Source organism: Pseudophryne corroboree, chromosome 6 (assembly GCF_028390025.1).
Source record: "Pseudophryne corroboree isolate aPseCor3 chromosome 6, aPseCor3.hap2, whole genome shotgun sequence".
NCBI lineage: Eukaryota > Metazoa > Chordata > Amphibia > Anura > Myobatrachidae > Pseudophryne > Pseudophryne corroboree.
In genome coordinates this window covers 239,696,004-239,720,548 of record NC_086449.1, presented here as the reverse complement: position 1 = coordinate 239,720,548, position 24,545 = coordinate 239,696,004, and the positions used below count along the sequence as shown (strand labels likewise).

At 43.0% G+C, this 24,545-nt stretch overlaps 1 long non-coding RNA gene across 4 annotated transcripts in view; it reads left to right on the top strand.

Moving 5' to 3' along the window:
* Positions 1-24,545, top strand: part of LOC134931916 (uncharacterized) — a 71,526-nt gene that overhangs the window by 20,401 nt on the left and 26,580 nt on the right. For all 4 annotated transcript variants that reach the window (XR_010179205.1, XR_010179204.1, XR_010179206.1 and 1 more), the window contains one exon: positions 6,414-6,487. This is a non-coding gene — a long non-coding RNA (uncharacterized LOC134931916). The remainder of the gene's footprint in view (positions 1-6,413; positions 6,488-24,545) is intronic.

The following is a 24,545-nucleotide window of genomic DNA, read 5'->3' as shown; positions in this document are numbered from 1 at the left end:
GCATAACATATATCCATATACATACTGGTTTTGTTTGAAATATAAATACGTGTCATTATATTAAAATGCTATTCATTTGTTTTGGGTAATTTATTTTAATCTTGATTTTAAGATTTAAAAAAAACAATAATTTCAACACTATTTAGAATAGTGTTTTCACTCTTAATCAGATTATGGTCATTCTTTGGAATAGGTTATGCGAGGTAGAATTTTACATGAAGGATGCCTCTTAGAAGGGTAAAAGTACAATAACTATAATGCCACAATGAGGGAATTACTGTGCAACATTCAAATGAAAGGAAACCAGACCATTTAAACGGGTGTGGTTCATCAAATCGACAGTATCTAGGTCGACAATGTTTAGGTCGACCACTATAGGTCGACAGTTACTAGGTCGACATGGATGGAAGGTCGACAGGGTTTCTAGGTCGACATGTGCTAGGTCGACAGGTCTAAAGGTCGACATGAGGATTTTTTTTTTGTGTCGCTTTCTTCGTAGAGTGACCGGGATCCCAAATTAGTGCACTGTGTCCCCTCGCATGGCTCGCTTCGCTCGCCATGCTTCGGGCATGGTGCCTTCGCTCCGCTACCGCTTCGCTCGGCACACTTTACCGTTCCAATCGTAGTCCACGTGGATCGTTAAGTATGAAAAAATTCAAAAAAAGAAAAAAAATGTGAAAAACTCATGTCGACCTTTAGACCTGTCGACCTAGCACATGTCGACCTAGAAACCCTGTCGACCTTCCATCCATGTCGACCTAGTGACTGTCGACCTATAGTGGTCGACCTAAACATTGTCGACCTAGATACTGTCGATCTTCAGACCGGATCCCCATTTAAACACCTACTGTAGAAATTAAATATACAAATATATGATATTTGAACTACTCTTTGTTCATATTATATGCTTTATACTCATGTCTTTCAAATCTAATCCGAATATGTACAATAACAGACTGAAATCTGTCATTAATATACATTTCATTTACATGGCTAAAGCATTATAGACCAAACAGGACCGCTACCCAGATCTGGTGAGGGCCCAATTCAGCATGTATCGCAGACAGGGTCGGACTGGCCCACAGGGGAACAGGGGAAACCACCGGTGGGCCCCACTGCCTGTGGGCCCTCTTCCTCCTCCTCTAGGGATCAGGTTACAGACTGTATCCTAGTGCACTTGAATTATGCATTATACTTATGTTACATAATACTTCACAAGAATATGGATTATTATATATTTACCAAGGGGCACAGAACATGTACTCTGTAATGGTTAGCCAAACCTGTGTGGTGGCTGGCCATGCCCCAGTGGACCCTGGCCACACTATTAAGCATGGGCCCCTACGACAGCATGCCCCCGGTGGGCCCTTCATGCCCCAGTCCCACACTGATCGCAGATGTGTGAAAATTCGCACATTTACATTACACTGACATGCAGGGGAAACGCCCAGCACAGGGCAAGTCTACCCGGCATGCCGGGTCCGGTCCCCACCCCCCACTCCCCCGTGAACATGCAAAAGCATCGCACAGCGGCGAAGCTTTCGCATGTTTAGGTTTGCTCTCTGCCCACGCAGCCTAGCTGCTAAGGCAGACGGCAACCCACCAGCTTTTGGGTCGCAAATGGTCTGGACATGCCTACATTGTCCGGACTGTGCCCCCCCAACACTACCACGACGCCCAGAGCCGGCCCTAACCAATATGATGCCCTAGGCAAGATTTTGGCTAGTGCTCCCTAGCACCACTGCTGGTTCTGCCTCCGACCTTGCACTTCTTTCCCAGAACCATCACCCCTCAGCCATAGCAGTCCTTATTTTGGTGTTTGTACCCCCTATATTTTAAATAGGAACAGTTCGCACATTTGGCGCACAGCCCAAAAAGGGGTGTGTTTTTGCTGACAAGGGGCATGGCCACACAATAGTAACCCCAATTCCAAATACGCCACACAGTACTGCACTTTATTCACATTTGATCATGCGATAGTTTCCATAATTCATATTACATCCCACAGTAGTATCACTTTACCTTATAAACGTTACTCCTCACAGTAGAGCCCCTTATTCACATTACATCACACTGAATTGCTCCTTATTCACATTACACTACACCCTATTGCTCTTTATTCACATTAGACGACACAGTAGTGCCCTTTCTACACGCAACACCACATAGAAGAGCACCTTAAACACATAATTCCACACAGTAATGCCCCTAACACATATGAGACACATTATTAATGTCCTTCTAAACATAATGTGCTTACACATTATGACAACCTTTATTAATGCCCTTTTACACATAATGTCCCTTACACATATGCCGCACATTATTAATGCCCTAATACACATAATGACACACATAGTGCCCCCTGCACATTTGCTGCACATTGTTAGTGCCCCTATACACATAATGACACATACAGTAGTACCCTGTTACACATACAGTATGCCACACATTATTAATGCCCTTAAACACATAATGACACACATAGTGCCCCTTACACATATGTTGCACATTATTAATGCATTTTTACATGACACACATAATGCTCCTTACACATATTCCGAACACTACTGCACAACCAACCCACTCACATGCACACAGCACTCACACTGCCACTAACACTGTGACCTCTGCCTCTGCTTGGATACAGATGTGTCCTCATAAATATTGCCTCAGTGCTAACGTCGGGCACATTTTTCTAATGAAAATGCATCTTATGTGCATTGCTAAGTGGCTAGGATGCACAAGCAGCTTCTGCTGATTAAAATGATATACAGCATGCCTTTATACTGTGTGAGACTGTGGCTGTATCTGCATATGAAATGCTACACACAGAATATAGGCATGCCGCATATAATTTTAATCAGCAGAAGCTGCTGATGCCCCTAGGCATATCAAATGCCCTAGGCAATTGCCTAGTTTGCCTATAGCTATGTCCGGCTCTGACGACGCCCCTTAAACACTTCCACAAAGCCCCCTCCCGCCCTGCGAGTGCCTCTGCTTGTCAATCAGGCAGAGGCGTTCACATCACATCTCACATTGGGGCAAATGTATTAAGCCTGGAGAAGGGATAAAGAAGTGATAAGTGGAAGGTGATAACGCACCAGCCAATCAGCTCCTGTCATTTTTTAAATCTGTAAGTGTGCACATGGGCACACTTCACAGGGCATCAGCAGGTTCCATGCTGAATTAGGGGCCTAATTCAGACCTGATCGCTGCTGTGCATTTTCGCACAGCAGCCGATCAGGTCTGTACTGCGCATGCGCTGGCGCCACAGTGCGCCGTCGCATGCCAGACAGCTGACGGCTGTCTCAGCACTGCGATCGCCTCTGCTTAATTGACAGACAGGGGCAGCTGCTGGGCGGGAGGGAGCGGGCTGGCGGTGGGAGGGGGCGTGGTCCATAGGAGGGGCGGGCCACAGCGGCTGCGTGATGTCACACGCAGCCACTGCAAACCTCACAGCGACGAGTAGCTCCTGCCAGCGAGCTGCGCCGGCAGGGAGCTACTCCTAAAGTACAAAAGCATCGCCGCTATCTGATGCTTTTGTACTTGTGCGGGGCGGGGTGGGGGTGGGGTGTGTCGGGCCTGACATGCGGGGCGGGCTAGCCCTGTGCTGGGCGTCCCTCGTATCACATATACGATCAGGTCTGTATTAGGCCCCAGAACCTGAGTTAGGAGCACATCACAAAAAGAAGAAATTTGCACCTTGGCAAAACCATGTTGCACTGTATGTGGGGCAGGTTTAAATGTGCAGAGAGATGTAGAATTTGGTAAGCATGTGTCCTAGCTTTATTATATGTAAAACAAAGCTGCTTAGCATTTGTTTGTATACACATTGGGGGTAATACAGATGTGGTTGGCGTTGCTTTACATTCAGCAAAGTACCGATTATAGGTACTTTGGGCATGTGCAGGACCTGTTATACACATGCACAAACGGGTCCTGCAATGACAATGATCGTCATCAGACTGTCAGTGATTGACAGTATGATGCTGTTTGGCTGTGGGGAGAAGGTGTTGCCGCTGTTGCGGGGAGGAAAGAAGTCAGGATTTCTGTCAGAGGACAAAGATTCCTGGCCTCTGTGTAGGACTTGCGGCGACCGGCTTGTGCGACTCCATGGGTCATGCAGCCAGCCGATGATGCCAGGCAAGATCCTATACTATGTCCTTAGACGAAGTTCTTATCAGTAATTCAGCAGCAGATGTGACGCCTCCTGCTGCGTTACCATATTAGTTTTATCGCTGCTGCTCTATGGTCCTCATTCCGAGTTGATCGCTCGCTAGCTACTTTTAGCAGCCGTGCAAACGCATTGTAGCTGCCCACGGGGGAGTGTATTTTCGCTTTGTAAGTGTGCGATTGCATGTGCAGCCGAGCGACACAAACACATTTTGTGCAAAACAAGACCAGCCCTGAAGTTACTTATCCTGTGCGATGATTCTAGCGACGGAGGCCCCGGAATTGACGTCAGACACCCGCCCTGCAAACGCCTGGACACGCCTGCATTTGCCCAACCACTCCCAGAAAACAGTCAGTTGACACCCATAAACGCCCTCTTCCTGTCAAGCTCCTTGCGATCGGCTGTGCGAATGGATTCGTCGCTAGAAGCATTGCACAGCAACGATGCTCTTTGTACCCGTATGACGCGCATGCGCATTGCAATGCATACGCAGTTTTGCCATTTTTTTTACCTGATCGCTGCGAAAATCGGCATCGAGCGATCAACTTGGAATGACCCCCAATGTAAGCAGCAGCGATAGCAACTCTAACCATGAGGGGGTATATTTACTAAAGATCAATTTTCACTGGTTTCAAATCGATGTTGTGGTTCAGGGGTTAAAACTACATTTTTGATATTGATTTTTAAATGTTAGTAAATGTGTGTTTTAGCCCCTGAACCAAAACATCTATTTAGATTCATTTAGAATCGATAACAATCAATAAAAAAAATAAACCTTTAGTAAAAATATCCTGAGATCTCATTCTCTGTGCTTCCTACCATACTGTAACATGGAAAATTATACTGAAGTGACAACAGCGGCGTCAGTTTATTTTGCACAGTTTCAGAAACTCTACCCAATTGGGTGAATTTCCAAACTAAATAAATTGTAAAATGTCATTATTGTGCACAATACTGTAGTCCTATTTCAATGTATAATGGGTAAATAGAAATCTATAGTCCTTTTGTAGAGATGTTTTCCTAAATCATAGCATTTAGTTTTAGTATAATTGAAAGTCCATGGATTGCAAAAAAGAAAAGTTATTATAAATCTCCAGTTATCATCACATCTTGAACCACCTCTCCCGCTAATTAATATTAACTATTAGTCTAGACCAGTGGTTCACAAACTTTTTTGAATCACGGCGTCCTAGAGCTTCAGAATTTTTTTATGGCACCCCTGGGCCAAAAGTTTTTCTGAATTTAAAAAGAAGTATTACATTAAGTAAATGGTGTTTTATAGGTCATCCTGAGGGTCAATTGTGTGGGGAGGGACAAAATTTGCTTATGTTTGGCCACATATTTTATTATTGACAGCCATAAACACTGGTTTTGCCTTTTACATTGACCTTAAATAATTTGTATTGGTCCTGCACCACCAACCTGAGGCACCCCTGCAAGTGTCTTGAGGCACCCCAGGGTGCCACGGCACACAGTTTGAGAACCACTGGTCTAGACCATTCTCTGTATATCATCTTTACATTCCATCTTTAAAACTCATGGAACAGGAGGTGAGGGTGAGGGGGGTACTGCTTACCTGGGCATGCTGGAGGGGCCCAGCGGAGGGTCTGTGTCAGCAGCAGCTATGGGAGATTTGGCCACACCTCCCAGTACCCAGGCCCCGTTCAGATCTTAATGGTCATGACAACACAGTATTGTTTAGCATTTTTAGAAGTGAAACAAGTGCATAATAGTGAAAATTTCAGAGTATTCCTAGTTCCATCCATCATCTTTAGAAAACAAAACTCCCATGATAAATGAAAGTCACCTTACAATACTAGTGATGGTATGGGCTAGTAAAAAGTGCAATGTGACCAATGAGAAGTAGGCTGCCGGGTGCCTGCCTGGAGTGTCCCTTGGACTCTGTGCTATGGCACTGCTCGTACACCCCTAGTTAAAGCCCTGTTTGTGCTATTCATACATTTCCCCTATTTTTGTAAGTTTATGGCTAATAATATAGTATTTGGAAAATACCATATTCAGCAGAAACGTAAATCAGCCAGCACCATTACTAGGGACAGTATTCTTTATAGAAAGAACTTTTGATGACTTTTTAAAATGATCATATGCATAATGAATTAGACCAAGGTGACAAGAAGTATGTATATAGATATATGTGTATATATGTACATATATGTACATTTCCTGTGTGGCACACGCCAGTTTTCCTACTAATTGTGAATTCCTTATTCTGCAGTTGATGAGGAAGTCCCAGGATCACAGCACTCTGTATTGCACTGGCTGACCTCACATCTCAGAGACATCCTCCAGGTATATATTGCTCTTTTGTGTTTTACCTTACCTTTATTACTTTCAGCAAATATAGATGGGAGTCCGGATGATACGTTGATTTCATGTTAAAAGGCTGACAAGCAGTAGGTCAACACCAAATGGTTGACATGCATATAGTCGACATGGTCAAAAGGTCAACAGGTCCAAATGGTTAACATGACAATGGCCAACACAACATATGGTTGACATGAATTTTTTTGATTTTTCTTTTAATATTTAGAAGTTTTCCCATACTTTACCATCCACCTGGACTACAAATGAGAATGGTAACCCTTGCTCGAAGCATGGCATGCGAAGCAAGCTATTCGAGGGGATGCAGTGCACCAATTGGGGGTCCACGTGCTGGAAGGGAAATTTTGACACCAAAAACCAACAAAAACTCATGTTGACCTTTTCATGTGTTGACCATTTCTGTGCCGACCTATCAACCCTGTCAACCCTTTGACAATGTCGGTCCTGTCGACACTGTACATGTCGACCATTTGGTGTCCACCTAGACATTGTTGACCTTCTGACTGTCGACCCTTTGATCTGACTCTATATAACTATTTCTCTGATGTACACCTAACAACACTGCACAGCTACACTATAACCAACAGTGTACCAGGCATGAGCGGATATATTTACAATGTCATCATTTATTGATGCCTAATCTGATGGCTGTGAAACCTACTATCCAGGTTATGTGTTTGTGCACTAACACGTAAAAGTGTTTATTTCATTTATACAACATGGAAGCAGCCACTTTGTTGGCTGGACTAAAATCCAGCTTATCAAATCACTAGGAACTAATGACATAATTGAGTGGCTCATATCTGTGCTCATGTAAATTACAAAACCATATTCTAATATATATATTGATTTAGCCCATGTAATTGCTTCATCCAGTGTGTATATATGAAAGTATAATGTCGTATCTGGACTATAGATCTACACTAAAAAGGTCTACAGTCATTAGGTCTACCACTAATGGTAGACATGCATTAGGTCGACAGGGTCAAAATGTCGACATGTAAAAGGTAGACAGTTCAAATGCAGAAAAGTGACAAAATACCACAAAAAAATAAATATAAAAAGTGTCTACATTTTTTTGTGCCTACCATTTCCATGCTGACCTTTTGAACCGGTTGACCTTTCCCACTGTCTACCTATTCTATGTTGACCTTTGACCTAATGCATGTCTACTATTAATGGTAGAATTATTGACTGTAGACCTTTTTAGTGTAGACCTAATAATCCACACCCACAATGTACTAACAATCAGTGTCATTCTGTAAGCACTGGTTTTCTAAGAGCCTTATGAGAACATTCTTAAATAAACTGGAGAACTATTACATGTGAGTCTCCAGCTAATGTCAGACTACAATTTTTACGATCTTCAGCCAGATCCGTCCTCAGCCAGACAGTGACTGTAAAGCATTACAGAAATCTCAGCATAACAACGGTAGATCTGTCAGTATAACTATGGTAGATGTGGTGCTATTGTTGTAGCTCTTTCTATAAAGAACATCTTAAATACAAATGCAAGCGGACAGATATTGAATAGAAACATGATAGAGTCTGTTTAACCCATCATGGGGAAAACTGCAACATTCCAGTTTGTGCACTCCCTCATTTGTCACAAAGAACACATAACATGAGTTAATTTGGGTCCCTCAGTGCCCACTGGGCCCTAGGAAGGAGCCCAGTGGATGATCCAGAACTATGCCAATGTAAAGCATAAACTTTATAGGGGCATGACAAATGTAATTATATGAGAAATGGAAAGCACCAGTAAGTGTTTAAGTTACATTGGCACCGTCACTAAAAGACATAGACCCAATGCTACAGGAGGAAATAAGTATTTGCTGTAGTATTCAGCCTGTAGTGTCCACTGTGCCCAAGGCTCATCAAGGCTCTGTTCCTGTGCAATACAAAGCACCATAGGCCTGATTCTGAGGTGGACAGAGTATGAAGGGCGCATGCAGGTCACATCGTCTGTCTGATTTCTCTGTTATTCATATGTGCTTGTACGCCATACTAATACCATGCGCCTGCCTGCAGTATGCGTATCCCACCCATTGCCCGTGCACTCATGATCATTAGGAGCTGAATTTGCACCAGCCCATGCTAGGTGCAGTTTGTACATCTGACTCATATGGAATGGGGCCATTTACAGCATGCGCCGACTGTGCTGACATCAGCAATTTAAATAAGCCGCATTGCCTAAATCCACGGAACTGGGACATTCCTATGTAAATGAGTTTGCTGCTATACCTGATAATCCACAGCTATTAACACGCCCACTTTTCGGAACCCACTTCGTAGACCGCAGTGACGTGTGGTGGGGTGAGGCAGGTGAGGAAGATTCTTTCCTGTCATACTAACATTTGTGCCAGAGTTTTGACTGTATAAAGTATATGAAAAATACAAAGAATATATTAGAAATATCTTCTTTGTATTTTTCTAATCATTTTTATAGTCAAAACTCTGGAGTAAAAAGTCTATGGGAGGTGAGGGCCTATGCTTTCCGCACGTCTCTAATCAAAACTCACTCCATTTCCAGGAGATTATACTGCTGCACCTTTATATAATGACCACATGACTCCTTTGGCATGGATATTGTGTGTAAATCTGGCTCTGGTACTAGCCAATGCCTCCTGAGTCATTGACCTCACCGTACGTCCATGGTAGACTGTGCACTCTCAGATGGCGCAGTTGCCGCAAGTGCAGATTGTTCGCTCAGTACTTTTGCGCATGAGAAGAGGCTGAAAATCACAGTTTTCCATGCCCCCTTCATATACCTTCCACCTCTGAATCATTGTCCACCACTGTCCCAACACAGATCTTCCCCTCAAAAATAAGACAAAACAAAAATGTTGCTCTTTTAGAAGGGTAGTTTAAAGCTAAATAAAATGTAAGAAACTGAGAAAATTTTCACTTATTTAGAGTATAAATACTGAATGTTTACAATTACAACTACTAAGATCTGCTTCTTGACTGGTAGAGTTTGGGGTGACCGTTGGATCTTGTGTACATCTACAACCAGCCTAGATTCAAAGGGAAGGGGCAGGTCCATTTGTACAGCGTATCTTTTGTGATTTTGCACTGTGCGTGGTCTAGAACTAAATGTACACATGTATGAGCAAAACGGAATCATGTGCATCTCAGCCACATCCCTACTTGCCACTGAAGGACTGTAACTGGACTGTCATGGGGCGTTCTCACGTAGCCTAAGCTCAGAGATGGAATTGCAGGCTATGCAGTGTTGTGTGTCCGTGTAAATACTCCTGCTTTCAGATGGATCTCTTGCACCGGGGATAGGGCTGGAGCAAGTATGCACTGGTAATGTGGCTATGAAACTGAGTGTACAGATAGCGGCGGTCTAACCACAGAGATGTGTACAACTTGGGCAATTACAGATATCTTGGGGGAGATGTACTAAGCCTGAAAAGTGATAAATTTCACAGTGATAAACTGCCAGCCAATCAGCTCCTAACTACCATGTCACTGGCTGTGTTTGAAAAATGACAGTTAGGAGCCGATTGGCTGGTACTTTATCACCGTGATATTTATCACTTTTCAAGGCTTAGTACATCTGGCCCCTTGTGTTCAACCCTACAGTAGCTCCAAACATTACAGACATAATGAGATCCACTCTGTGGGCCTGATTCCTATTTGTATGGAATTGCACAGCCATAGGGAAGCTCAGGGAAGTGGCTGTACAATTCCATACCAATAAAATAAAAATACATTAGGAGGTGCCTGTAGGAGATAGACACCTCCTGCATGCACCTGCGAGATCCGAGTGCTCTGTCTGAGGATGCAGCATCTTAAGATCATCACGACCATAGCCGCGACACATAATGGATGTAGATCCGGGTCAGTCTGCATAAGCTAAAGATTACTCAGACTGGCCGCAGGCCAGGAAGTCTACATCCAGTGAAGCAGACCCTGGACCCGGCACGCCTACAATCCAGGAGCAAAATGCTTCCATTTTGAAGAACGTGATGATTGCCACCCCTGCTAAGCCCCCATATGCCACAGCATGATTGACAGAGGGGGCTGCGTGCTATATTGCCAGGCCCGTTCTGCACATGCACAGAACGGGTCTAACATCTGCACAGACCCATATACATTGGATTTGTACAGAAACCATTGGGTTTGCTTATAAATCGGCATCAGGTCCTGCGCACTTAGAGCATCCCCAGCAGCAGCAGCAGCAGTGTGAACAACCAGTTTTGGAATGGACTGTAGTTTTCTACAAAGGATGTCTCAGAATATATAGCAAAAGGGGTGAGGACAATAACGTAGCATAGGAACCGTACAGCTCATAGTTGGGGCTGTCCAAAAGTCTTTCTATAATTTAAAAAGGGAGGTGTAGAAAATAACAGCACATTTGTGTTTAGAATGTAAGAATGTAACAAATAAAAAAAAAAAATGCATTAACTAGCATTATTTATTTATTTATTTTTGCATTAATTAATTTGAATCACCATCTCTCACCTATGCTGGAGCCTGACAGAGAAAGCGACGTATTGGCTCCATGTACAATGAAAACCTAGTTGATGTTACCTCCTCTTTTTATAGGTCACTCTATAGGGGGATTATTGCCATAGAGGGATCTACTGATCTCTCTCCCAGACTCTCCAAGTTCCTTCCCAACCAGTTATGACAAGTTTACTTTTGGCGCACGTGTGCGGTAATCGCAGTGTCAGATCCTGCAGTAACATGATAGCAGTAGCTAACACTGAGCCTAAATCTGATTTGAGAGTAAAGCAAAAATAAAGCACGTAACTTTGGGGGTCATTCAGGTGCGGTTGGTTTTGCTATCACTGCTGTTTCCTTGCAAGCAGCAGTGATTGCGCTGTATGTAAATACAGCAGGAGGTGTCTATTACATGCAGACGTGTCCTGCTGCACTAGTGATCCGAGCTGCGTCATCAACGCATCATCGTATCAAAATCACCCACTATCTGGTGGCTTAGGTGGAGATCCCTGGCCTCTTGCCACCCCCTAAACCAGTGATTTTCAACCTTTTTTTACTCGCGGCACACCGAACAATATTTTAAAATTGCCAAGGCACACCATCAGTTCCCCACAAGAAAAAAAACACACACATTGGCCCTCACAGTAAAAAAAAATCCACACATACATTGGCCTACACACAAAAAACAATCACATTGTTCCCACATTAATCCTATTGCTCCCCACTTGAATTATTCACATTATTCCCCCCATAATTCCATAAATACTTATTCTCCACACATAAATACTCTTGCTCCCCACAGGAGAAATAAAATAACAAATATTAGTCCCTACCATTCAGCTGTACTCCTCCTTGTCCCTCAGTGGCGTGGGTTGTTCATAGTGGAGTGCTGCGAATACTGAGCAGCGGGCGGTCGGGCAGGTGTGGATGTGGGTGGGCAAGGAAAGCTGTGGATGCAGGCGGGAACTGGAAAATATGTATGCAGGTGGGTGGGCTGATTTCACACCACCGCGTCTTCAAGGCATAGGTTACGAACCAATCACAATTGATCCTCTCAGAAGAGCCCGAGCCAACAGTTCACTCTGAAGGTGCAGGAAGCGGCTCTGGCTCCGCGGCACACCTTGCAACTGGTTGTGGCACACTAGTGTGCCACGGCACACAGGTTGAAAAAGCCTGCCCTAAACGGTGGTGACACGCCTCAGTTTTTCCAAATGGAGCCGTCACCGCCCCCTCCCTGCACCCACAACAGCATCAGACTGTCAGTCAATGATAGTATGATGCCAGCCTGTGCCCTATGCCACAGGAACCCTTCATGCATGCGCAGAACTGGTCCTGCGCATGCACAAAGTAATGAAAATCGGTACTTTGCGCCGATGGTCTCAGGTGCAATTGCACTTGAATGGCCCCCCTTGTTTCTGGAACAAACCATGCTACCATGCAATTTAGATTTCAGTTTGGACACACCCCACCCAAATCTAACGTTCTCTGCACATGTTACATCTACCCCACCTGCAGTGCAGCATGGTTCTGCCCAGTTACTTGCTTTTTTTGTTTTACTGTCAAATCAGGTCCATTATGCTGCAATCCTCTTCACCGCTACAGGCTCCTACCACAGACACAGCCCCTGTCTAAATAAGTTTTTTTATTTGTTAAATAGTCCTGAGAAATCTTTCCTTTCCAGAGTGATGCAGCAATAAAGAGGATAATTCTCTGTCACCATTAATAACTATATAGCTCAAACGGGCAGATTTCTCAAAATTATTCTTACTAAAATAATATGAAAAGGGTGTTTTCACACCCTTTTAACATTATTTTATTATCAGCTGAATGTACTAAAGAACATTTGGAGCAGTTTTTGTGAAAAATTACTCCAAGCCCTTTAATTAAGTAATCAGACTGCATTTCCCATTCTTGTAATGGGAAATGTGATCTGGCTGAATTTACTATGGGGAATTGTGAAAAAATACCGGGGGATGATGGGCCTGCTCCAACAGGCAAATCAGAGCCTACCTGTGTGATCAGCTTTGTGGTCTAAATAGACCACAAGCTGATCACTGTAAAAAAATAAAAATATTCACCTGCACCCAGGGGTCTAGTGATCGGGGAGTTTCTCCTCTGATCAGCTGGACGCCAGGCTCCTGCTCTGTGACCCTGGTCAGCTGGACTGTAAACCGGAAACCTCACTTTACAGCATATGAGATACCGGTTCAAAGCACAGCTGATGGGGTCACAGAGCAGGAGTCAGACGACAAGCTGACCGGTGGAGATACTCAGCGATCATCGGGCTGGTAAGTACAGATGGAGCCACCTTTACCTTGGCCTTTAATAGCATTAATTGAGCCAGGGCAGTCGGACTTAATCCCCTGCTGTAATGACTTAATCCCCTGATGTATTGTTCTCTCTGTATTGTATTGCAGCTGAGAACAATAGATGAAGGGTTTATGCTAATAAACCATGGTGTGCCTAGGCGCAGCACAGATGCCAAGATAACCGTGGCTCCATCTGTATAAGGGGGTGCATGCATGGAGACACTCACTGTAGTGTGCAGAGGGGATTTGCAGGGTCAGAGCTTTCTCGCAAGATTTTGCTGATTGTGCTAAATATGCCCCTTTATGTTTCCTGTTTATTTTCCTGATTATATGCTATGTTTGCATGGAGGTACTGTACAATGGACTCTACTCCGCTTCAGTTGCAGTTTTGCTAAAATAGCAATACTGCAACTGCTTGCGATCACATGATGGTGGCCAGTGTCGGACTGGGGCATGAAGGGCCCACTGGGGGAATGCCGCCCAGCACAGGTTAAGGCTGCCCAGCTAATGACAGGCAGCGATGAGATCTCAATTCAGTTGCATTTGCATCGCTACATAAGGGAAGTCCCCTGCCTCCGCTGCGAAGGCTGTCGGGCCGCCGCCATGTTTCCCGTTGCAGAAGCTGCGTGAGACATCACATGGCTGCCCTGAACCCGCCCCCACTTTTTATGCCATGCCCCCATTTCTGACACCACGCACCCACAACGCTGCATCAGCGACCCCGCAACACTGTGTTGCCGCCCCGCGAATCCCCCTACCTGTCAATCAGGCAGAGGCATTCGTATCAATGCAATGCTCTCGCGCTGGCCGGCCTGCGCACGTGCAGATAGGGACCTGCATGGGCACACTGAGCCTGAAAATGGCAAAATGCAATCACATCGCTGATGTGTCACATGCTGAATTAGTCCCAACGTCCCTATCTATAGAAAACCAAGCGAGAAAGCAGCAGGGCAGGGCCAGTTTTGGGAAAACACATTTTGGTAGCAGTAGTCAAGGTTGAGAAGTGTTGAGTGTAATATTTATGTATTCTTAAGCAAGTGTACAGCAATCTTACAAAATGTGAGGTCGCTTCATGATTGTCTGGGGATTAGGAAAAACTTCCATTTACTGATAAATACTAAAATGTGCAAATTGTATGTATTTTTACATTTTCATAGGCCCCATACAGTGAGGGAAGAGCCTGAAAGATTCATCTGAAATATTATTATATCTGGTGCTATCTGGACCAAATAGCAGCTGCTAGATCCAGGTAACACTGGAAACCACCCCGGTGAGCACCTTCCTACCGCCACACCATTTTTTATCTTCTGTGGAAGTGGGAGGATGGCAGAGAAGGAAAGGGAATGGCAGTGCTCCTCGTCAGTAACTCATTCGGCAATCGAGGTGCCCCTAAAATTTTGATACACTAGGTGACCATCTTATATTGCCTAATATTGGTGCCAGCATTTACTGGATCTAATAGTGTTAATGTCAGGAGAGAGCCAATCTAAGCCTCCCTGCTTTCCCATGGAAATCCTACCACTCATAGATTTGCTTATGACAGCATCATGAAATAATCGTCAGCCCCTTGCTGCTGCATGTGCTAGGTATTTTTACATACAACCATACTGCATTTGCCTTAGACGCAGTGTACTAACAATTGGAGGGTCAGGAACTTAATCACTTCAGCTGCTACTGACATACCATTTACAACATTAAAGCTTGAAATTACCATTAAGAGTCGACTTAAGAACAATATTTTATATTTGTTTTTTTTAGCTTAGCAATTCTAATGTGGTAAGATTGTGAGTGGTTAAAAGCCTGAGAGGATGATTTAAAAGGTTACCCAAGCTCAGTGGATCTGGGTTCAGTTGGTTACACCCAAACTGGTTAGAATTTTTTTTTGTTTAGATTTTTTAAACATTTTTCCTGTAAAGTAATTGGGCTCCAGAAGCGAGCAGTGATCCACTGAGCTACACTTTCACTAAAGGATGCCATAAGCCAGTTTTGAGAATTCAGTCAATAAACCGTGAACACAGTTTGATTCGCTGACAGAGATGCCATGGATCCCATTCAGTTGCTATCTGATTTCATGGAACACAATCTTGCCATTGAGTTACTGTCAAAATGATTAGAGTGGATTCATTTTGTATCTCCACTCCATAGAATAACCCCCACCCAGATTCTTCATTCATGCAGCTCTCGGTTATCAGACAGACCATCCCCCTTTTATTCAAGGCCTGACTATGCTGCTTGCCATTTAATAATGAAGCCCATAGTGAAACGCATGTTACATTGAACTGCTCTCAGGCTTCGCTGTGAGTGTCACTAGTAACGCTTTCCTCTGATCTGGATCTAATTGGTTTGTAACAGGAGATTAACGACAGATACAAAACACCACACATTTAAGCCACATTATACAGAAGGGCAGCACGCAATAATGGGCTGGAGATTTTTTCAGTATACTCTTTTCAAAATATACAAAACAAATACAGTTAGTGTATGATATAAATAAATCATTATTATAAAACATTATGGGCATCACTTTTATTAAAATAAACTGGCAAAATAAAGTTATGGCACACAATCACACACACACAACCCCCCCCCCCCCCCCCACACACATATCAATTAATCCCTTCCCACATGCCTACAATTGGCATGACTCCCAAACAGGTGATTACTGTGCCAGTGAATCACAGTAAAGTTTGTTCAGTGATGTGTTCCTCTCTATTTCTGGCAGCCAGAATGGCTACTTGTAACAATGTGAAACAAAATGATTATTAACATTTACTGAGAGCGCAAGCAAATTCCTCAGTAAACAATAAAAATAGTAGACTGGGTTATAAGAGGGCAATCCTTGTAAGCTTACAATACATAATATTATTTATTTTACCAAAATTGTCTGGATCAAGATACCCAAACACAGCTGGATCCATGTGGTTCTCCCCTTTGGGACATTTTTTTACTAATTATCAGGTTTCAGACCTGATAATTAGAATTTCTTATTCACAGCAATAAGAAATCATCATTTCCCTGAATGTACTAAAAATCACACCCAGGGACAGGGGCTCCGAAAGGATGTGTACTGCATGTGTACAGAAGGGAGATGGGAGAGATGTATGAAGCAATGACAAGAGTGAAGAAGTGAGCATGTGGGGGGTAATTCTGAGTTGATCGCAGCAGCAAGTTTGTTAGCAGTTGGGCAAAACCATGTGCACTGCAGGGGGGGCAGATATAACATTTGCAGAGAGAGTTAGATTTGGGTGGGTTATTTTGTTTCTGTGCAGGGTAAATACTGGCTGCTTTATTGTTACACTGCAATTTAGATTTCAGTTTGAATACACCCCACCTAAATCTAACTCTCTCTGCACATGTTATATCTACCCCACCTGCACTGCACATGGTTTTGCCCAACTGCTAACAAATTTGCTGCTACGATCAACTCAGAATTAGGCCCATGGAGAAGTTGCCCATGGCAACCAATCAGCTTTGAAATAATATTTATCAAGTGCATTCTATAAAATTGTACATCGCAGTTGATTGGTTGCCGCAGGCAACTTCTCCACACTTTTCACTGCTTCATTCATCTATCCCTTGGTCACAAAAGCAATCACTTCCCTTCTAAATCTTTAGCCAGGCCATTGTTGGGAAAACTTCTGGTGTTTTCTACAAATTAGTAGCCCATAGACTACTGCAGGGTAATGCCATCTGGCTTTATCCTTTTGGGGCCAAGCTCTCCTGGTAAATCTGACAGCTTCACAGCCCCCATATTGTCTGCCTCCGATATTTGCTGCGGTCCCTCCATACTACATCTGAGGAATCCTGAATATTTGTGGGTAGCCACTGCAAATGGCTGTTTTTGGGGAATAGCCCACAAATATTGCAGGAGATTTATGGAGAGAGATTAACTACCAACCAATCAGCTCCTGTCATTTTTCAAACACAGGGAGATGTACTAAGCAGTGAAAGAGTGGAGAAGTGAGCCAGTGGAGAACTTTCCCATGGCAACTAATCAGCTGCTCTTTATAATTTTATAGTATGCAAATTATAGATTTTACTTCAATGCTGATTGGTTGCTATGGGCAACTTCTCCACACTTTTCACTGCCTTGTACATCTCCTATGTACAGCCTGGAACATGGCAGTCAGAAGCCGATTGTTTGGTACTGTATCTCTCTTTAAGCTTTGCTAAATCTCCACCATTATTTGATAAATAGGACCTAGGGAGTTAATCTAATGTTATAAAAGATCAATGTCCCAGGATTGGATAGACCAGTCTGCATTTTCCCAACAGCATTCTGATATTTTGAAGTTATGACCAACATACAGTAAATTAAATGCTGATTAGGAATTTACTGGATATAGTTGACTTTGTAATAATTAAATTAAGGATTGAGTTATTGGTAATACCCATTTCCATTGACCAATGGCCACATACGTGTGTATTTTCACAGTTGCATTGTTATTGGTGGGGAATCACATTTACATTCCCTTAAGAGTTTTTCAAGTGATGAAGTCACCAAGAATGACAACATCAACATCATCATACAGAGTGCACCTCTGTGCCTGAGCTGGCAAGTCCAAAGGGAGCATGGTGAATTGCGAGGATGATACTCTGACACACGGTGTGCAGTGCTGTCAGTGCTTCCTTACTGAGCCTTTGCCTCTATTCTGACGTTCAGCAAAAAGTTGTCAGTAGAATTCTGTGCTTTGATCCAACCACATAAAATATATCTACCTCTCTAGTGGTGGCAGATAATGCAGAAGTGTCTGGTTCCTAAGTGGATGTTTTCATGAATGTTTTAATAGAGAAATATAATAGTATAAATGTCTGTCCTTGAGAGATATCAAGACAAATGCATTTTAGGACCTTGGATATGTCAGTCTTTGTGAATGAAGAAATGGCTTGCATGCAAGCTCAGCCTTCACAGTTACTTACATATTGAACACGTATGGTCAATGCCATATAAATAGTAGAGAATATTTATATGCCCACATGTTCTCCACTTATTGAGTACTTACTATAATTTTCCTCAGTACAGCAGTTTATACATGAAAGTACCCTAACAGAAAGGATAGATAGACCAAACATGGCAATAATGCATTGCAATAACCGCACTCTTTGTGCTTTTCCCCCCTCTGTAATAGAAGGAATAATTGTAAAATGTAATAATTGTCATTCAAGGATTCTTCGGAAGCCAGTGAAAAATCATGTGGTATAAGTGAGATAATTTGAATAGCTGTTTATTTTTCCATTTTACCTCTTTATTACCCCTTATGATAATGCATTAGTTATGTGGATGGTAACACTTCTGTTTTTTTCCTGCTGTCATTGCATTTAGGAACCATCAGCTATGCCAATAAAATAATCTTTTCCATATAAACCTTCCTCTAGACTAAAATAGCTTTTTGTATCTAGAACCAGAACATATTCTGGAGCTGTGAGTCCTGGGAAGTAAGAAAGGGCTTCTGTATAGTAAAATAGTATATATAGTAAAAATGATAGTACTGAAATATAAATACCAATGTAACACTGAAATGATAGACCAAGACAAACTATAGTCCTAAACCAGAGGTTCTCAAACTCGGTCCTCAGGACCCCACACAGTGCATGTTTTGCAGGCAACCCAGCAAGTGCACAGGTGTATTAATTATTCACTGACACATTTTAAAAGGTCCACAGGTGAAGCTCATTATTTCACTTGTGATTCTGTGAGGAGACCTGCAAAACATGCACTGTGTGGGCCCCCGAGGACCGAGTTTGAGAACCTGTGTCCTAAACTATAGGCCTGGAATGCATGCTCAAAATCTGGAAATATTCACAGATCCTGTGAGGTGTGTATGTGTGTGTGATTGCATCATTGTGGCCCCACTTACCATGGCTCACTGCAGCAATTGTGCCATTGAGCATCAGAGGCATCCTGATGACGACATGATTCACAGCAAAATGTGTCATCAAGATCCCGAATAACCCATTTCACTGGGGAAGTGGGCAGGATCCGGAAGGCTGCTCTACTCTTCTGATAGTCCAGGAGAGCTTCCTGACATTCCAAGAAAGTAGGCAAGTGTGCCCTACATCACCTTAAATGGGCTTTACACCTGCAGGGGACTTTTATTTAATTACTTGTACCTGTGCTCCTGAAGTTTATATTCAAAGTATTACCTTTCTCTTCTGACCGTGCTATTAAGCCATGTCTTTATATACAGTAAACAGGCAATGTGCCTTATTTTGGTTATGCTAAGTACAAATAATATGCAATGCAGAGAGACCAGCAGGGCTGAGTCATATAAAGACTATGCTGAAATAAGCCAAAACACCTAAGCAATGTGTATATACAAGCAAATTCATAATATGCTTGTGAAGCACTTTAGCTCTGCAAAAAAGACTGGTGACAGGTTCAACATGTTATTTTATTATGATCTTTAGTTCCATTGTTTTGATAATTGAAGCCATCACTAAAAGAGAATGCATGCTATTGGAACACAATAGAAGTATTATAATCTGACAGTGAATTAATCTCAAATTATTAATCTATTTACAATATTTTTTTTAATAGAGTACAAATACAATATATGAAGTGGGATTTTGACTCCCCCTTTCTATTAACATTTGAGCATAGGATATATTTCCTTTCACATGGTAAGGGAATACATATGTAGACTTTAAAATAACAGAAACTTCTCGAAAAGTGAAAAGCCCGGGGACAATGGAGCATCAGCCATGTTGCTTGGCAACAGTAACAATATGACCTCCTCAAATGCATTATCAAGTCACTTTACATTGTCTTCTGACATTTTTTTCATGGCTTTAGAAATGTGCAATTGCATTAAGCAGCAAATATTTAATATATATATATATATATATATACATATACAAACACAAAGAATCTCCCCTTTGTGCCTAAAAATAAGATATTATCAGTGTAATTGCAACACTTACACCTATTCTACATTACGTGCTCAGGATCTGTGCTGGGTTCCTATTCTATGCTGTTGTGCATTCTTACTCATCTACCCCTATGGCTCCTAGGTGCATTTTTGGCTTAGAGAGACAGAATGGGTGTTGGAGGGACAGTATATGTATGAGCAAAGGTCCTCATTCAGCATGTATCGCTTGTGCGATCCCCAGCATAGTTTTCTGATTATTAGGAAAGTGCGCAGGCGCAGAGCCCGTTCTGTGTATGTGCAGAGTGGTTCCCGCAAGTGGCTCACATTTTTACAACAGCCACTGTCTGATTGATGGGGCGGAGGCGGCGAGCGTTTCCAGAAATGGGCCCCATTTTCTGGGAGTGACGAGACCAAGGTCTCCTAAGCAGATTTCTTGGCCTTGCATGGGCCTCTATGATAGTGATGGCCAGCCTAAGTAAGCTGAGGTTTACTCATCTAGCAGTTGGTGGTGAACATTGTTGATCCAAGGCTGCGATGCGGTTACATCACTGGGATCCCATATGCAGTAAGGAGTTGTTTAACCCCTCCTACTGCATTTGCATTAGTATTGGTGACATTTGCAAAGCTGCCTGCGTGCAGCTTTACAAATGCGATCCATGCTGAATTAGGGCCAAACACAGTATGGTAGTGTTGTACAAATTCTGTCCAATGCTGACCACAATAATCAAACAAAAGAAAGGGTCACACAGACAAACAATAAAAATATATACAAATGTATCTAAATTTATATATAAGTTCTTTCCCATTAATATTTTATTAAATCAGTCCATTCGGGAGGTGCTCATGGAATAAAGTTTAACATGCAAAAAGAACTCAAGAGAGCAAAGTATTCCTTGTTTATGGCACTCACAAACTAATATATATATTCTCTCAAAGTCATACAACTTTTGGTGGATGATCACTGGTTTTTAAAATGTAACTTTTATTTCTCTATTAAAACAGCAAGCGAAATATAGTGACAGTGATAAGTGACATTTGTGATTACAGTGAAACAATAAAATACTAAACCACTCTTGTTTGTTAATATTCATATAGTGTGTCTGAATGTTGTCATTTTTGTTGCCACAGTAGCTTCTTTGAATTAGAATTGTAACCACTGAATTGTATCCCTCAGTTTTCTGAGGCAACAATGACTTATATTGCTTGAATATAGATGTTTTAAAAGGTCTCAGTAGTGTGTGCATCACTACCCCCTAAACATCTTAATTGATCATGTGTATTTTTCAGGGATCCTAAGCACTGAATTGATCTACACCTTTTCCCATATGTTTTTTTCCCCAACATGGAGTGTATGGGCCGAATAAATCTACTGCATATATATGCTACATTTCTGCATGCAGTGATGTACTTGTAATGATCCCTGTCGGGTACAAGTACTGATCCACTATATGGCTCCCGGTGATATCTCACGGGTAACCACTTCTTGTGTGTCTGGCTCTCTTCAATGGATGCTTCACTTCCCTGCACTTGTCTGTGCACCAGTGAGATATTTATAATGCCACTCTGATGTTCATACTCCCCTCTAATATGAAATGGTACTTGCTATATGTGGCTTCCTATATGATGCTGATCTGATCTAATAATCACAGGGGAATTTGTACATGCCGCTCCCAACACTGGTAACCACATATGACGGCTCCCTTGGCATTAATGCTTTAATATTGAACAATTAGCAGGTTAACTGTACAATAGCTAAATAGCATGAGGATCTTTCCCTATAGTCAGATCGTAATTAGTTTGTAACACAGACACCACATGTAGCTGTTCCGTGTTCCAAGAAATAAACGTATGCTCTGTGGTGTGTCTGACTGTTGTGTGTCAGAGTCAGATCACAAGGAAGCTCAGCTTTTTGGCGTTCAGCTCAGGATAGCTAATGCCATGTATGTTTCTAAATCAATGCGTCAATATACATTGATTTAGAAACATACATGGCATAGGAGACAATTGTTCCATTACTTCATCATCCATTGTTCCATCAAGCACAAGAAAGACTACTTAACATCATAATTTCAGTCACACAATTGTTTGTAACCCATGCCATTATTAGCCTATCCTACATTAGCCTGAGCATACCATTATGTGATTAGTTGCTATGGTTAGTGTTATGGCGTCATTTACATTGTAAGGCCTTTGGTCCTATGGGGGTAATTCCAAGTTGATCGCAGCAGGAATTTTGTTAGCAGTTGGGCAAAACTATGGCCCTCATTCCGAGTTGATCGCTCGCAAGGCGAATTTAGCAGAGTTGCTCACGCTAAGCCTACGCCTACTGGGAGTGTATCTTAGCTTCTTAAAATTGCGACCGATGTATTCGCAATATTGCGATTACAAACTACTTAGCAGTTTCAGAGTAGCTTCAGACTTACTCGGCATCTGCGTTCAGTTCAGTGCTTGTCGTTCCTGGTTTGACGTCATAAACACACCCAGCGTTCGCCCAGACACTCCCCCGTTTCTCCGGCCACTCCTGCGTTTTTTCCGGAAACGGTAGCGTTTTTATCCACACGCCCCGAAAACGCCGTGTTTCCGCCCAGTAACACCCATTTCCTGTCAATCACACTACATTCGCCAGAGCGAAGAAAAAGCCGTGAGTAAAAATACTATCTTCATTGTAAAATTACTTGGCGCAGTCGCAGTGCGAATATTGCGCATGCGTACTAAGCGGAATTTCACTGCGATGCGAAGAAAATTACAGAGCGAACGACTCGGAATGAGGGCCCATGTGCGCTGCAGGGGAGGCAGATTTAACATGTGCAGAGAGAGAGAGTTAGATTTGGGTGTGGTGTGTTCAATCTGCAATCTAATTTGCAGTGTAAAAATAAAGCAGCCAGTATTTACCCTGCACAGAAACAAAATAACCCACCCAAATCTAACTCTTTCTGCACATATTATATCTGCCTCCCCTGCAGTGCACATGGGGGGGTCATTCCGAGTTGTTCGCTCGTTATTTTTTTGTCGCAACTGAGGGAATAGTCGCTAATGCGCATGCGCAATGTCCGCAGTGCGACTGCGCCAAGTAAATTTGCTATGCAGTTAGGAATTTTACTCACGGCATTACAAGGTTTTTTTCTTCGTTCTGGTGATCGTAATGTGATTGACAGGAAGTGGGTGTTTCTGGGCGGAAACAGGCCGTTTTATGGGAGTGTGCGAAAAAACGCTACCGTTTCCGGGAAAAACGCGGGAGTGGCTGGAGAAACGGGGGAGTGTCTGGGCGAACGCTGGGTGTGTTTGTGACGTCAAACCAGGAACGACAAGCACTGAACTGATCGCAGATGCCGAGTAAGTCTGGAGCTACTCAGAAACTGCTAAGAAGTGTCTATTCGCAATTCTGCTAATCTTTCGTTCGCAATTTTAATATGCTAAGATTCACTCCCAGTAGGCGGCGGCTTAGCGTGTGCAAAGCTGCTAAAAGCAGCTTGCGAGCGAACAACTCGGAATGACCCCCTAGGTTTTGCCCAACTGCTAATAAAATTCCTGCTGCGATCAACTTGGAATTACCCCCTATGTTTGGATACCAAAAATATCTGGTATATAAATTTTGTCATGGATAGTAAAAACATAGTAAGAATAGTATGTAAAACTATTATTAATACACTTTTCAAATCCATATACAATGCAGAGTGGCTTTCTGATGATGCAGTGCACTGACATACCATGTTGAACCCATGACCAGTATAGCTTGACAAACGCCATTTTTTTTTTTTGCAACTCCTATACCATGCAGAAACTCATTATAAATAATAGGATACCATGTACAACTATATTAAAACATGCATTATACAAGCACTTTTTGCCTAATTCAGACCTGGTCGCTAGGGTGCATTTTTTGCATCCCTGTGATCAAGTAGTCGCTGCCTACAGGGGGAGGGGGAAATCGCTGTGCAGGGGTGCGATCACATGTGCAGGAGAGCTGCACAAACAGAAGTTTGTGCAGTCTCTGCATAGCCCAGGACTTACTCAGCCACTGCGATGATCGGGGCTGGAGCGGACGTCAGAAACCCTCCCTTCAAACGCCTGGCCCCTCCTGCGTTTCTGTGGACACTCCTTAAAAATGGTCAGTTGCCACCCACAAATGACCTCTTCCTGTCAGTCACCTTGCAATCGCCTGTGTGACAGCTTTTCTCGCACATCCCGTCGCTGCCCGCCGATCCCCGTCGCTGCGGACCGACACGCCTGCGCATTGCGGTGCATACGCATGTGCAGTTCAGACCTGATCGCAGGCTGTACAAAAACGCAGCCTAGCAATCAGGTCTGAATTAGGCCCTTTGTCCATAAAGGCAGCCTATACTTACCGTGTGCACTCCTCCTGTAGCTCTTCCCATACAGATATCATAGAAA